Source organism: Macaca nemestrina, chromosome X (assembly GCF_043159975.1).
Source record: "Macaca nemestrina isolate mMacNem1 chromosome X, mMacNem.hap1, whole genome shotgun sequence".
Lineage (NCBI taxonomy): Eukaryota > Metazoa > Chordata > Mammalia > Primates > Cercopithecidae > Macaca > Macaca nemestrina.
In genome coordinates, this window is record NC_092145.1 from 159,627,375 (window position 1) to 159,641,223 (window position 13,849).

The window sequence follows — 13,849 nt, forward strand, 5'->3', positions numbered from 1 at the left end:
ATTATATAATATATAAAATTGTATATTATATAATATATAAAACTATATAATATATAAAATTATATAATTATAAAATAATAAACAATTATATAATAAATAAATAAACAATAATATATAAATAATAAATACATTAATAAATCCATAAAATCAATAAGTAATAAGTAATCAATAAATCAACAAGTAAATAAATAAATAAAACGAAAAACCCCGAAACCAGAAAACCAAGGGTCATCCTTCCCTGAGGTCCAAGCAGCTTCTCCGCCGCCGACGCCGCACGAAATCCCTTATTGTGCCCTGGAGAGAGAAGCCTGCACGTGAACGTCAGACCTCTGCACACCCTCCGTGAAGGATTTAAAGACAGGTGTGGTCAGGCGTCCAGCTGCCCATTTTTGCAAAGTGCAGCGTGCAAAACCCTCCTGGCCTTGGACGTGAGGCGCAAATCCACCTGCTCTGGAGATTTCTGTCACTGGACAAGGGGGCTGGCTTTTCCCCAGAGCCATAAAAGCAGCTGAAAGTAAGGTAGCTCAGCTCTGATCGGATGACGTGTGCCTGTTTCTCTGCGTTTAACATGGTGATTAAATCTGGTGAGGTCCCCCGGGGAACAGGGGTGGGGGGAGAGAATTTTTGATTTGAAGGTTAAGCCAATATTAGCAAGAAAAATAAAATAAAGTGAGTGAAGTTGCCCTAAGCCACACGGGCGCCATCGATTCCAGGAACGTTTGGCTACGAAATGAGCTTCTGCGTAATTGTGTAAATGCTGCTAATTGCGTGTGCAGAGCCCCGAGCCGGGCCACTGCCTGTAACTAATAAGAAATCAATTAGCTAATGAAGTACCCATTAAATGCATTGCTAATCTGAGCTGGGTTTTTTTATTTTTAATGTTTCTCTCCCCCCCCCCACCCCACTCTCTCCTTTATGATTCTGTTTAATTGTGAGTGCCATACGGAGCGTGCAGTGTACGGCATGTCTAATGAAACATCATTATATCGTCGCTGGCATTCTCCGAAGGGCTGAACGAGACCTGCTTCCCAATTATTTTTAATTGCCAGACATTCTCACAACTGCGTCTTCCACGGCACGCTTCAGAGGCCCGGCTGTCATGTCTCTCTCACACAGACACACACACACACACACACACACACACACACACACACACACACGCAGTTTCTGCTTTCTCTGCAGCCTCTGAACGTTCGGCTGTGGTTTCGGCCACGGCCGGTGACAGAGGACAGCGTGGCAAAGCGTAAATAGCGCCAGGGCGAAAATACTTCTCCCTTCCTTTGATGGAGGCTGGGGTAGGACCTCTGCATACGTCCCCTCTCCAGTGCACCTGCTCCATACGTCCCCTCTCCAGTGCACCTTCTCCATACGTCCTCTCTCCAGAGCGCCTTCTCCATACGTCCCCTCTCCAGTGCACCTGCTCCATACATCCCCTCTCCATATGTCCCCTCTCCATACATCCCCTCTCCAGTGCACCTGCTCCATACATCCCCTCTCCAGTGCACCTGCTCCATACGTCCCTTCTCCATACGTCCCCTCTCCAGTGCACCTGCTCCATACGTCCCCTCTCCATATGTCCCCTCTCCATACGTCCCCTCTCCAGTGCACCTGCTCCGTACGTCCCCTCTCCATACGTCCCTTCTCCATATGTCCCCTCTCCAGTGCAGCTTCTCCATACGTCCGCTCTCCACAGCAGACCCAAGGCGGCCAGTCCAAGCGGGGCTGGCTCTGGGGTCAGCGGAGACCTGGCACCTGACACGCCTGTGCTGTTCCCCCGGGGACACACCTGGGCCCCGACATACGTGTTTCCAGCCCTAGACTCCAGCCTTTCCTACACGTGGGGCACATTGCAATTATGAAGTGGCTTAGATGGCGTAACTCTGCAAGTGACAAGCTGTCTCCTCGGCAAAGCACGCTTCTGACCTGGCTGCGGTCCTCGTCCCCTGAAATTGGCAGCCGACGAGAAGACTCCTGGTGCCCCGACCGTTTGATACGTTCCCAGGGAGATTATGTATCTGTATCTCGGTTGCGGGAAGCCTGCATGGCCTGTTGAAGCTTTAAATCTTGGCATCTAAATCTTGCATCCCTGATGTGGACCAACCCGGGTCAGGACGCCTCCTCCTTACCATCCGACACCTGGAATCCATACCATAGCCATTGAAATTCTGCTTTAAAAAGTAGTAATAACGGCAGGGCACGGTGTCTCATGCCTGTCACCCCAGCACTTTGGGAGGCCGAGGCAGGCGGATCACTTGAGGTCAGGAGTTCGAGACCAGCCTGGCCAACATGGTGAAACTCTATCTCTATTAAAAACACAAAAATTAGCCAGGCGTGGTGGTGGGCACCTGTAATCCCAGGTACTTGGGAAGCTGAGGCAGGAGAATCGCTTGAACCCGGAGGCAGAGGTTGTAGACAGCTGAGATCGCACCACTGCACTCCAGCCTGGGCAACAGAGCGAGACTCCGTCTCAAAAATAATAATAGTTAAATTCAAAAAAATTAGCCGGGCGTGGTGACCGGCACCTGTCATCTCAGTGACTCAGGAGGCTGAGGCAGGAGAATCGCTTGAACCCGGGAGGCAGAGGCTGCAGTGAGCCAGATGGTGACACTGCACTCCAGGCTGGGGACAGAGGAAGATTCCATCTGAAAAAAAAACAGTAATAATAATAATAAGTAATAATAATAATATAATAATATTATTATTATAATAAACAGTAATAATAATATTATAATAACAGTAATAATAATAATAATAACAGTAATAATAATAAGTTCCATCAGAGGAGGTGTGTGTCTCTCCTAATTAGTTAATCCAGCCAGTCCCCGTCTACCTCCCCATTTCAGGAAACGCTGCCACCAGCAGCTGCCAGGGGTTCGGACGTCAGGGGAAGAGAGATCTGATGTGACATTTTGTTCATTAAATAAACAAACCTGGTTCGGATAACAGCATTAGGTAGAAAGGCCTATCAATTCTCTTACCGTTAGTTCGCGTAACGAGAAGTGACATTTGTTCTTTTACATTCACAAACGCTCTATCGAGGAACAAAAGGGGGAGAGGCGCCCGGCAACCACAGTTGCTATGAAAAAAAAAAGAGAGAGAGAGAGAGAGAGAGAGCGAGAACAGTTGATGTATATTAATGAGAAACGTAACTTCTGGCCCAAGGCAACCTCAAGTCCATGGGGCGTGGGCCTCTACTAACGAGGTTATGGGGGAAAGAAAAAAAAAATCGAACCAGTATTTTTTGTGGAACGGTTTCATTATTTGGGGTTTTCCCCCTGGTTGACTTGGGGCATTCGAGGGAGTCACTGGCCATGAAGAAGACAGCGGGGTTTCTACGTATGAGAAGGAAAAATGGAACCACCGAAGACTTGTACATTTTTCCAGCTGGAGATGATGCGTTGTCTTCAGAATAGGCTCAGATCTGGGAGGAAACGGAGTAAAAATCTGTCTTGAAAGACTCTCAACCCACAGGACGCCTGAGCACGTGGGGACTTTAAAACTTCCATTGCTTTTGGGAGGCTGAGACAGATGAATCATGAGGTCAAGAGTTCGAGACCATCCTGGCTAACACGGTGAAACCCCGTCTCTACTAAAAATACAAAAATTAGCTAGTCGTGGTGGTGGCAGGTGCCTGTAGTCCCAGCTACTCGGGAGGCTGAGGCAGGAGAATCGCTTGAACCCGAAAGGCGGAGGTTGCAGTGAGCCGAGATCACGTCATTGCACTCCAGCCTGGGCGACAGAGTGAGACTCCGTCTCAAAATAAAATAAAAGGCAATTTATGATGAGAATTAACTCAGATGCCATCACAAATCCACCTGTAAACTCAAGGGGCAGGGTCAACAAATCCACCTGTCAAGTCAGCGGTCAGGGTAAACAAATCCACCTGTAACATCAGGGGTCAGGGTAAACAAATTCACCTGTAAAGTCAAGGGTCAGGGTCAACAAATCCACCTGTAAACTCAAGGGTCAGGGTCAACAAATGTACTTGTCAAATCAGGGGTCAGGGTTAACAAATCCACCTGTCAAGTCCGGGTCAGGGTCTGCGGTCAGGGTCTGCGTCCAGCTCTCAGGTTAGGCTCACGGTTCTGCTGTTAGATACAAATCTCTTCCACAGTGGACTCGTATCTGAAAGGACCTAAAATGTGGGACTTGAACACTGAGAACACATGGACACAGGGAGGGGAACGTCACACGCCGGGGCCTGTCGGGGTGTCAGGGGCTGGAGGGCTAGGGGAGGGGAGAGCATTAGGAGAAATACCTAATGTAGACGACGGGTTGATGGGTGTATCAAACCTCCACGGCACGTGTACACCTGTGTAACAAACCTGCACGTTCTGGACGTGTACCCCAGAACTTAAATATAATTTTAAAAAGTGAAAAAGAAAGTGACAGAGAGACAGGGGGAGGCAAAGAGGCGCACAAAAGAGAGACGGGGGAGGGAAACAAATAGACACACATATATGTAGATGTGTGTATCTATAGGCAGGTTTATACATGTTTAGAAATATGTTTACAGAGATATGTAGACATATGCAGACATCTACACACAACTGCAGGTGTGTACGTATACACACACATGCACGGTTATGCATAGATGTATGCCTAGAGAGAGATATGTAGACATCTATACACATATACAGGTGCTTACATGTAGAAGAATGCATGCTTATACGTAGACTATAGACATATTTCTCTCTGTGTGCACATCTATACACATGTACAGGTGTTTGCACATAGACACATATATGCTTATGTGTAGACGTATGTCTATAAAGAGATACATATGCATATACACATCTATACACATATGCAAGTGTGTGTATATAGACCCATGCACGCTCATGTGTAGACATATGTCTATAGAGAGATATGTATGCATACAGGTATCATACACATGTACAGGTGTTTACACGTAGACCTATACATGCTTATGTGCACACATAGGTCTATAGAGATATGTGTGAATATGCACATCTATACACATATGCAAGTGTGTGTATATAGACGCATGCACGCTTATGTGTAGACATATGTCTATAGAGAGATATGTATGCATACAGGTATCATACACATGTACAGGTGTTTACACGTAGACCTATACATGCTTATGTGCAGACATAGGTCTATAGAGATACGTATGAATATACACATCTATACATTTATGCAAGTGTGTATATTGTATATATACACTTGTGTATATGCAAGTGTGTATATATTCTATATACACAGTTGCATATATAGACACATGCACACTTATGTATATGCATTTGTCTATGGAGCGATATGTATGCATACCGACATCACACACATGTGCCGGTGTTTACATGGAGACCCATGCACGCTTATGTGTAGACATATGTCCATAGAGAGATATGTATGCTTATAGACATCATACACAGGTACAGGTGTTTACATATAGACGCATGCACGCTTATGTGTAGATATATGTCTATAGAGAGATAGGTATGCATATAGACATCATACATGTGTACAGGTGTTTCCATATGGACACATGCACGCCTATGCATAGGTGTATGTTCATAGACAAATATGTATGCATATAGAAATAGACATATAGAGGTGTTTATATATAGACACACACATGCTTGTGCATAGAGAGAGACAGGCAGACATATATAGATGTATACATATACAGAGACCGTGTGCATAGAGACGCAAAGACACGTGCCCTAACATCTACATAGCTCTAGGCAAATATAGGTAGCCATCTCCATGTATGTATACCCATGCATGCTTATGTGTATCTATACATATCTAATATATGTGTACATGTGTGTGATGTGTATCTCTACATAAACATGCATGGATCTCTATGTAAACTCCTGTACACGTGTATATACGCATATATCTCTCTCTACAGATGTATGTCTACACATAAGCATGCTTGCGTCTATATGGATGGATAGATGAATTAACAGATGAATGAATAATGTATAGATGAAAGAATGAGTGGATGGATGGATAGATGAAGGGATATATGGATACATGGGAGGATGGAGGGATAGATGCATAGATATATGGATGGATGGATGCATAGATAGATGACTGGAAGGTTGGATAGACAACAGATGAATGGATGGGTAGGTGGATGATGAATGGATAAATGGATGGATGAGTGGATGGATGGATGGATGGATGGATGGATGGATGGATGGATACATGCATGGGTGGGTTAACGGATGGATAGATAAATACATGAGTGGATGGATGAATGGATGGAATGTTGGATGGATGGATAAATAGATGAGTGAACAGGTGAATGAATAATGGACAGATGAATGAATGAGTAGATGGATGGATGGGTGGAAAGAAGCATAGATAGATGGATGATTGGGAGGTTGGATGGATAATGGATGAATGGATGGATGAGTGGGTAGGTGGGTGGGTGGGTGGGTGGGTGGGTGGATGGATAGATGGATGGATGGATAGATGGATGGATGGATGGATGGATAGATAGATGGGTAAATAAATGGACAGATGGGTGAGTGGGTGGATGGATGGGTGAATGGATGAATGGGTGGGTGGATGGATGGATGGATAGATAAATACATGAGTGGACGGATGAATGGATGGAACGCTGGATGGATGGATAAATAGATGAGTGAACAGATGAATGAATAATGGACAGATGAATGAATGAGTAGATGGATGGATGGGTGGAAAGAAGCATAGATAGATGGATGATTGGAAGGTTGGATGGATAATGGATGAATGGATGGATGAGTGGGTAGGTGGGTGGGTGGGTGGGTGGGTGGATGGTTGGATGGATGGATGGATGGATAGATGGGTAGATAAATGGACAGATAGGTGAGTGGGTGGATGGATGGGTGAATGGATGAATGGGTGGGTGGATGGATGGAAGGATAGTTGCATGGGTGGGTTAACAGATGGATAGATAAATAAATACATGAGTGGATGGATGAATGGATGGAATGTTGGATGGATGGATAAATAGATGAGTGAACAGGTGAATGAATAATGGACAGATGAATGAATGAGTAGATGGATGGATGGGTGGAAGGAAGCATAGATAGATGGATGATTGGAAGGTTGGATGGATAATGGATGAATGGATGGATGAGTGGGTAGGTGGGTGGATGGGTGGGTGGATGGATGGATGGATGGATGGATGGATGGATGGATGGATGTATAGATAGATGGGTAAATAAATGGACAGATGGGTGAGTGGGTGGATGGATGGGTGAATGGATGAATGGGTGGGTGGATGGATGGATGGATAGATAAATACATGAGTGGACGGATGAATGGATGGAACGCTGGATGGATGGATAAATAGATGAGTGAACAGATGAATGAATAATGGACAGATGAATGAATGAGTAGATGGATGGATGGGTGGAAAGAAGCATAGATAGATGGATGATTGGAAGGTTGGATGGATAATGGATGAATGGATGGATGAGTGGGTAGGTGGGTGGGTGGGTGGGTGGGTGGATGGATGGATGGATGGATGGATGGATAGATGGGTAGATAAATGGACAGATGAGTGAGTGGGTGGATGGATGGGTGAATGGATGAATGGGTGGGTGGATGGATGGAAGGATAGTTGCATGGGTGGGTTAACAGATGGATAGATAAATAAATACATGAGTGGATGGATGAATGGATGGAACGCTGGATGGATGGATAGATAGATGAGTGAACAGGTGAATGAATAATGGACAGATGAATGAATGAGTAGATGGATGGATGGGTGGAAGGAAGCATAGATAGATGGATGATTGGAAGGTTGGATGGATAATGGATGAATGGATGGATGAGTGGGTAGGTGGGTGGGTGGGTGGGTGGGTGGATGGATGGATGGATGGATGGATGGATAGATGGGTAGATAAATGGACAGATGAGTGAGTGGGTGGATGGATGGGTGAATGGATGAATGGGTGGGTGGATGGATGGAAGGATAGTTGCATGGGTGGGTTAACAGATGGATAGATAAATAAATACATGAGTGGATGGATGAATGGATGGAACGCTGGATGGATGGATAGATAGATGAGTGAACAGGTGAATGAATAATGGACAGATGAATGAATGAGTAGATGGATGGATGGGTGGAAGGAAGCATAGATAGATGGATGATTGGAAGGTTGGATGGATAATGGATGAATGGATGGATGAGTGGGTAGGTGGGTGGATGGGTGGATGGATAGATGGATAGATGGATAGATGGGTAGATAAATGGACAGATGGGTGAGTGGGTGGATGGATGGGTGAATGGATGAATGGGCGGGTGGATGATGTGTAACGAGCTGGCTGGAACGACGTATGGAAAGATGAATAGATAAAGAGATAGATGGGCAGGTGAATGGGCAGATATATAAGAAAAAAAAAACTGTCATTGAATATATGTGTCTAGACCGTGTCTGTCTATGTAGTTTTTAGACGGTTGAGCTTCCTCATCCCATTTCTTTAGTGTCATCCAAGAATTCCACGTTCGCTTGTTGACGGAGCGATACGGCAAATCTATTTTTAAGCCAGACAAAGTTTAACTGTGTATTTTGTCATACAGGGAATTTTTAAACAGAAGAAAATTCTCCTTGCCTTATCATTAAAAGTAGGGTAAGTATTTTCTCTTAAAAAGCTTATATATTTTTTTTTGCCTGAGGAAATAAATAAGAAGGGCTGACATTGGTTCAGAAAACGAGTCCGCTGATGCAGCCAGAGAAACCTCTAGATAAGCAGAAAATAAACTCGGACAGAAGCGAGAACCCCCCTAATTAATGGAGCGATCTGCGCAGGCTCTGGCGGTGACTGAGGACAGTCCCGTCTGTCACACGGCGAAGGTGGGGCATTTAATCCTGGCAGGTGCACATTTTTATAGACATCTGTGGAAGTTACGAACAGCTGATTAGCGCAGTTACAGAGATACAGCAAAAGGCCTTCAGGCAGGTCTGTGCCCTAAACTGGGGCACGGAAATTAAGAGCAGTGACCAAAGAAATGCGTGATCAGGAAAATAATGAATCCAGCATCCCCAGAAAGAGAGACGGACAGCCACCCGCTTCGACAAAACGGTGCGTCCCCTCAAGGAGTTCCAAATGATAAAAACACATTAAACGCTTTTCCAGCCACACCGAGAATCTGTCTTGTTCATTTTGGACCCGCTTACATTTTGTTGTACGTGAGCAAACCGTTTCCCTGGGGGGGGGGGGTGGGGGGAGGGAACAAATAACCATACAATAAATCAGTTTCCTCGAGTCATTTAATCCCAGAGTCAGCTCCAGAAATCAATACGATAAAAGAACGTCAGTATTTGTGTCATAACTATGCAGTTGTGTTTTGTTCTGTTTTGTTTTTTTGAGATGGAGTCTCGCTCTGTTGCCCAGGCTGGAGTGCAGTGGCGAGATCTCGGCTCACGGCAACTTCCACCTCCCGGGTTCAAGTAATTCTCCTGCCTCAGCCTCCCGAGTAGCTGGGATGACAGGCACCTGCCACCACAGCCGGCTAATCTTTGTATTTTTAGTAGAGACGGAGTTTCACCGTGTTGATCAGGCTGGTCTTGAACTCCTGACCTCGTGATCCGCCCATCTTGGCCTCCCAAAGTGCTGGGATGACAGGCTTGAGCCACCGCACCTGGCGTACCATGTAGATCTTGAGTCAGCATTGAGGCTCAACATCCTTCCTCATTACAGACATTAAAACCACGACATATCACTTCATACCCACAGGAATGGCTATTAAAAAAAAAAAAAAAAAAAAAGATGTTATTAAGTGTTTGTGAGAATCACTGTGTGTAGAAATGTCAGCTGATACTGTCACTTTGGAAAACGCGTTGACAGTTTTGTAAAAAGTGGAACACACACGCCTGTCATCCCAGCACTTTGGGAGGCCGGGGCAGGTGGATCACCTGAGGTCGGGAGTTCGAGACCAGCCCGGCCAACATGGAGAAACCCCGTCTTCACTAAAAACACAAAAATCAGATGGGTGTGGTGGTGGGCGCCTGTAATCCCAGCTACTCGGGAGGCTGAGGCCGGAGAATCACTTGAACCCAGGAGGTGGAGGTTGCAGTGAGCTGAGATGCAGCCACTGCACTCCAGCCTGGGCGACAGGAGAGAAACACCACGAAAAAAATCAATAAAAAGTTGAACACAAACTCACCATTCAAACCAGCCATTCCTCCTGTGGGCATCTACCCAAGAGAAATGAAAACTTATATTTACTCAGAGACCTGTCGGTCGATATTCCTAGCAGCACGATTTGTAACAGCCAAGACGTGCGAACAGGCTGTTCAACAGCAGGTGAACAGATCAAGAAATTATGGTCTTTGCCCGCAATGGAGTATTATTCAGCCAATGAGATACTAATATATGTTCCAACACGGGTATACCTCAAAAACACTAAGCTAAGTAGCAGTCTGGGATAAAAGACTATATGTTGTGTAAAGGCTACGGGCAGAAATGGGGTAGAAGGGAAGAGAAGGGAGTGCTGTTAGCTCTACAATTTCTTTTTCGGGGGTGATAAAAATATTCCAGAATTAGATTGTGGTGATGGCAACTCTATGAATTCACTAAGAAGCGTTGACCCGCGTAGTCAAAATGAAAGCATTTCATGGGATGCTGATTAAACCTCAATAAAGTTGTGTTTTTGTTTGGTCGGTTGGTTTTGTTTTGTTGCTTTGTTTTGGAGACAAAGTCTCGCTCTTGTCATCCAGGCTGGAGTGTAGTGAGGCGATCTCAGTTCACTGCAACCTCCGCCTCCCGGGTTCAAGCGATTCTCCTGCCTCAGCCTCCCGAGTAGCTGGGATGACAGGCACCTGCCACCATGCCCAGTTAATTTTTTGTATTTTTAGTACAGATGGGGTTTCGCCATGTTGGCCGGGCTGGTCTCGAACTCCTGACCGCAGGTGATCTGCCCGCCTCAGCAGTTGTTGTAAAAAAATCAACATGTAAGTTGATTTTAAGATTCTGCATCGTCTAAGTTACCATTTTAGAGTAAAATCCTTTTCCTCTCTGTTCATCCGTCAGTATCCTGATGGATCCTCATCTTTCCCTGGTTTGAACAAACCGAAACTGTGTCTCCATTAAACCCTGACTCCCAGCCCATGGCACCCACCTCGGTACTTCCTGTCTCTATGGATTTGACCACTCTCGGGACCTCAGAGAAGCAAAATCCTACTGTGTTTGTCTTTATGAAACGCTGACTGAAGCTGTTTTATTTACCTATAATACAAATCCTCCTGCAAAGTGGGAGCTGAGTCACCCCGAATGGAGACGGGAGCTTCATGACTAAAGGGTTGGCCAGAGTGAAATGGAGTTCAACCAAGATGAGTTCATACTTCCTGGCACCAACTTTAATTAATTAGTTAATTAATTTAATTATTATTTTTTGAGACGGAGTCTCGCTCTGTCGCCCAGGCTGGAGTGCAGTGGCCGGATCTCAGCTCACTGCAATCTCCGCCTCCCGGGTTCAAGTGATTCTCCTGCCTCAGCCTCCCGAGTAGCTGGGACTACAGGCACCTGCCACCACGCCCGGCTAATTTGTGTATTTTTAGTAGAGACGGGGTTTCACCATGTTGGCCAGGCTGGTCTCGAACTCCTGACCTCAGATGATCCACTCGCCTCGGCCTCCCAAAGTGCTGGGATTACAGGCGTGCACCACTGCACCCGGGCCAAATAACGACATTCTTATCACGCATGACTTCCTGAGGCCTTAGAGGTGACCTCCCAGGGCTCAAAGGTAAAGGCCAGACCTCTTTGGGGACAAGCTTCCATCTTTGCTACACATTCACCCAAAAAAAAATAAAAAGTGTTTTTTCTAGATACCAAGACCGCTGCTAAAATTGGTTACTGCCATAAACAAGTGGCCACATTTTGCACTTTACATGACTGTGTGAGTCACGGTCACTGCCCACGTCGGACGCTTCCTGTCCAGCAGGATCCAGGAATTCGCGATGCCCGTAGCCCAGCCGCTTCTGTGGCCCAGCCTGGGCCCTGCACGCAGGAGCCTGCTCTGCAAATGGGATGCAGGGGATGCAGCCGGGCCAGCCAGCGCCGCCGCTCAGGGACCCCGGCCTCCCAGGCCAGCCGGTGACATCCCCTTTCTTGGGAGATTAAGCCCCTATTTGTTGTGGTGATTTGCAGTTTCATCCCTAATGATCCGCGGCCCCGCTGCAAAGCTGTGTTCCTGACAGCCAGTGTCACGTGTGATTAGCGGCCCTGAGAGGGTTGACTCCCCCCCTCCCCCCGCACCGTCCACATGCCTGCAATCTAATCACTTCTCAGACAGACAGCGAGGTTCCAGGGACAGGGAGCAACCCGCAATCTCCCCCCTTCTCCCTGCAATGCCTGCAAACACTAACTGGGCCCTGGTCTTCTCCGTGCCAGTCTTGGTGATGTCCTGGACAGCAGCAGCTCCAGGCAAATCATCCAAAAGACCAACGCCCGCCGGCTAGGGGATGGCCAAGTGGTGTCTGAGGCATGAGGCCGACAAAAAGTTCAGAGTTCATCGGATGTCACGGCTGCTAAAGAAAGAAAGGGTGGGCCGGGCGCGGTGGCTCAAGCCTGTCATCCCAGCACTTTGGGAGGCCGAGACGGGCGGATCACGAGGTCAGGAGATCGAGACCATCCTGGCTAACGCGGTGAAACCCCGTCTCTACTAAAAATACAAAAAACTAGCCGGGCGAGGCGGCGGGCGCCTGTAATCCCAGCTACTCGGGAGGCTGAGGCAGGAGAATGGCGTGAACCCGGGAGGCGGAGCTTGCAGTGAGCTGAGATCTGGCCACTGCACTCCAGCCTGGGCGACAGAGCGAGACTCCATCTCAAAAAAAAAAAGAAAGAAAGAAAGAAAGAAACGGTGCTTCCCTCCACGTCTCCCAGACACACACAACCAAGACCTGTTTCCATAATTGGTTACATCTCCCTTTTTACTTCTCACCTTGTATTCATTCGGCGACGGCTCCTGCACGCACCTGCCATCCCCCGTCCCCAAACCCCGCCACTCCCGCTCCGCCGCGACCCCCACCGGGAATAAAAAGACAGAACTCTGGAACTGGAACCAGGGAAGCCATTTATTTTTCCTAAAATCATCCGAGACATCACCTAACTCCCGCCTCGCCGAGGTCCCTCAGGTCTTCTTTCAGTAGGGTGAGCCTTTCATTTAAAGGGGGATGTGCAGTGTGAGGTCGGCTAATCCCACTGAACAGTTCCCGGCAGGTAATTCGGAGTAACGTGAAGCCGTCTCAGTCACGGACATCTTGAAACGAAAGAGCAAGGGGGCAGGTTCGTGTCTAGCCCTGAGGAAGCAGCGGGCATCCGACCCTGCTTACACCCGGCCAAAGACAGATCACAGACGCCCACGCCCAGGTCAACTGAAAGCTACAGGGTGTCTGCAGCTCCTCACGCATTCCAGCTCCCCCTGGACGGCAGCTCCCCGGGTTAAACGCACAGACCTCGTTTGCAACCTGTTACTATTCGTCGTTTTCTTTTTTTTTTTTTTTTTTTGAGACGGAGTCTCGCTCTGTGGCCCAGGCTGGAGTGCGGTGGCCGGATCTCAGCTCACCGCAAGCTCCGCCTCCCGGGTTCCCGCCATTCTCCTGCCTCAGCCTCCCGAGTAGCTGGGACTACAGGCACCCGCCACCTCGCCCGGCTAGTTTTTGCATTTTTTAGTAGAGACGGGGTTTCACCGTGTTAGCCAGGATGGTCTCGATCTCCTGACCTCGTGATCCGCCCGTCTCGGCCTCCCAAAGTGTTGGGATGACAGGCTTGAGCCACCGCGCCCGGCCTATTCGTCGTTTTCTTGACTGAGTGTATGCAAATCTCATTCGAAACCTCCTGACAACAGTTAAGAAACAAGATTCTCCTCCTCAGTGGT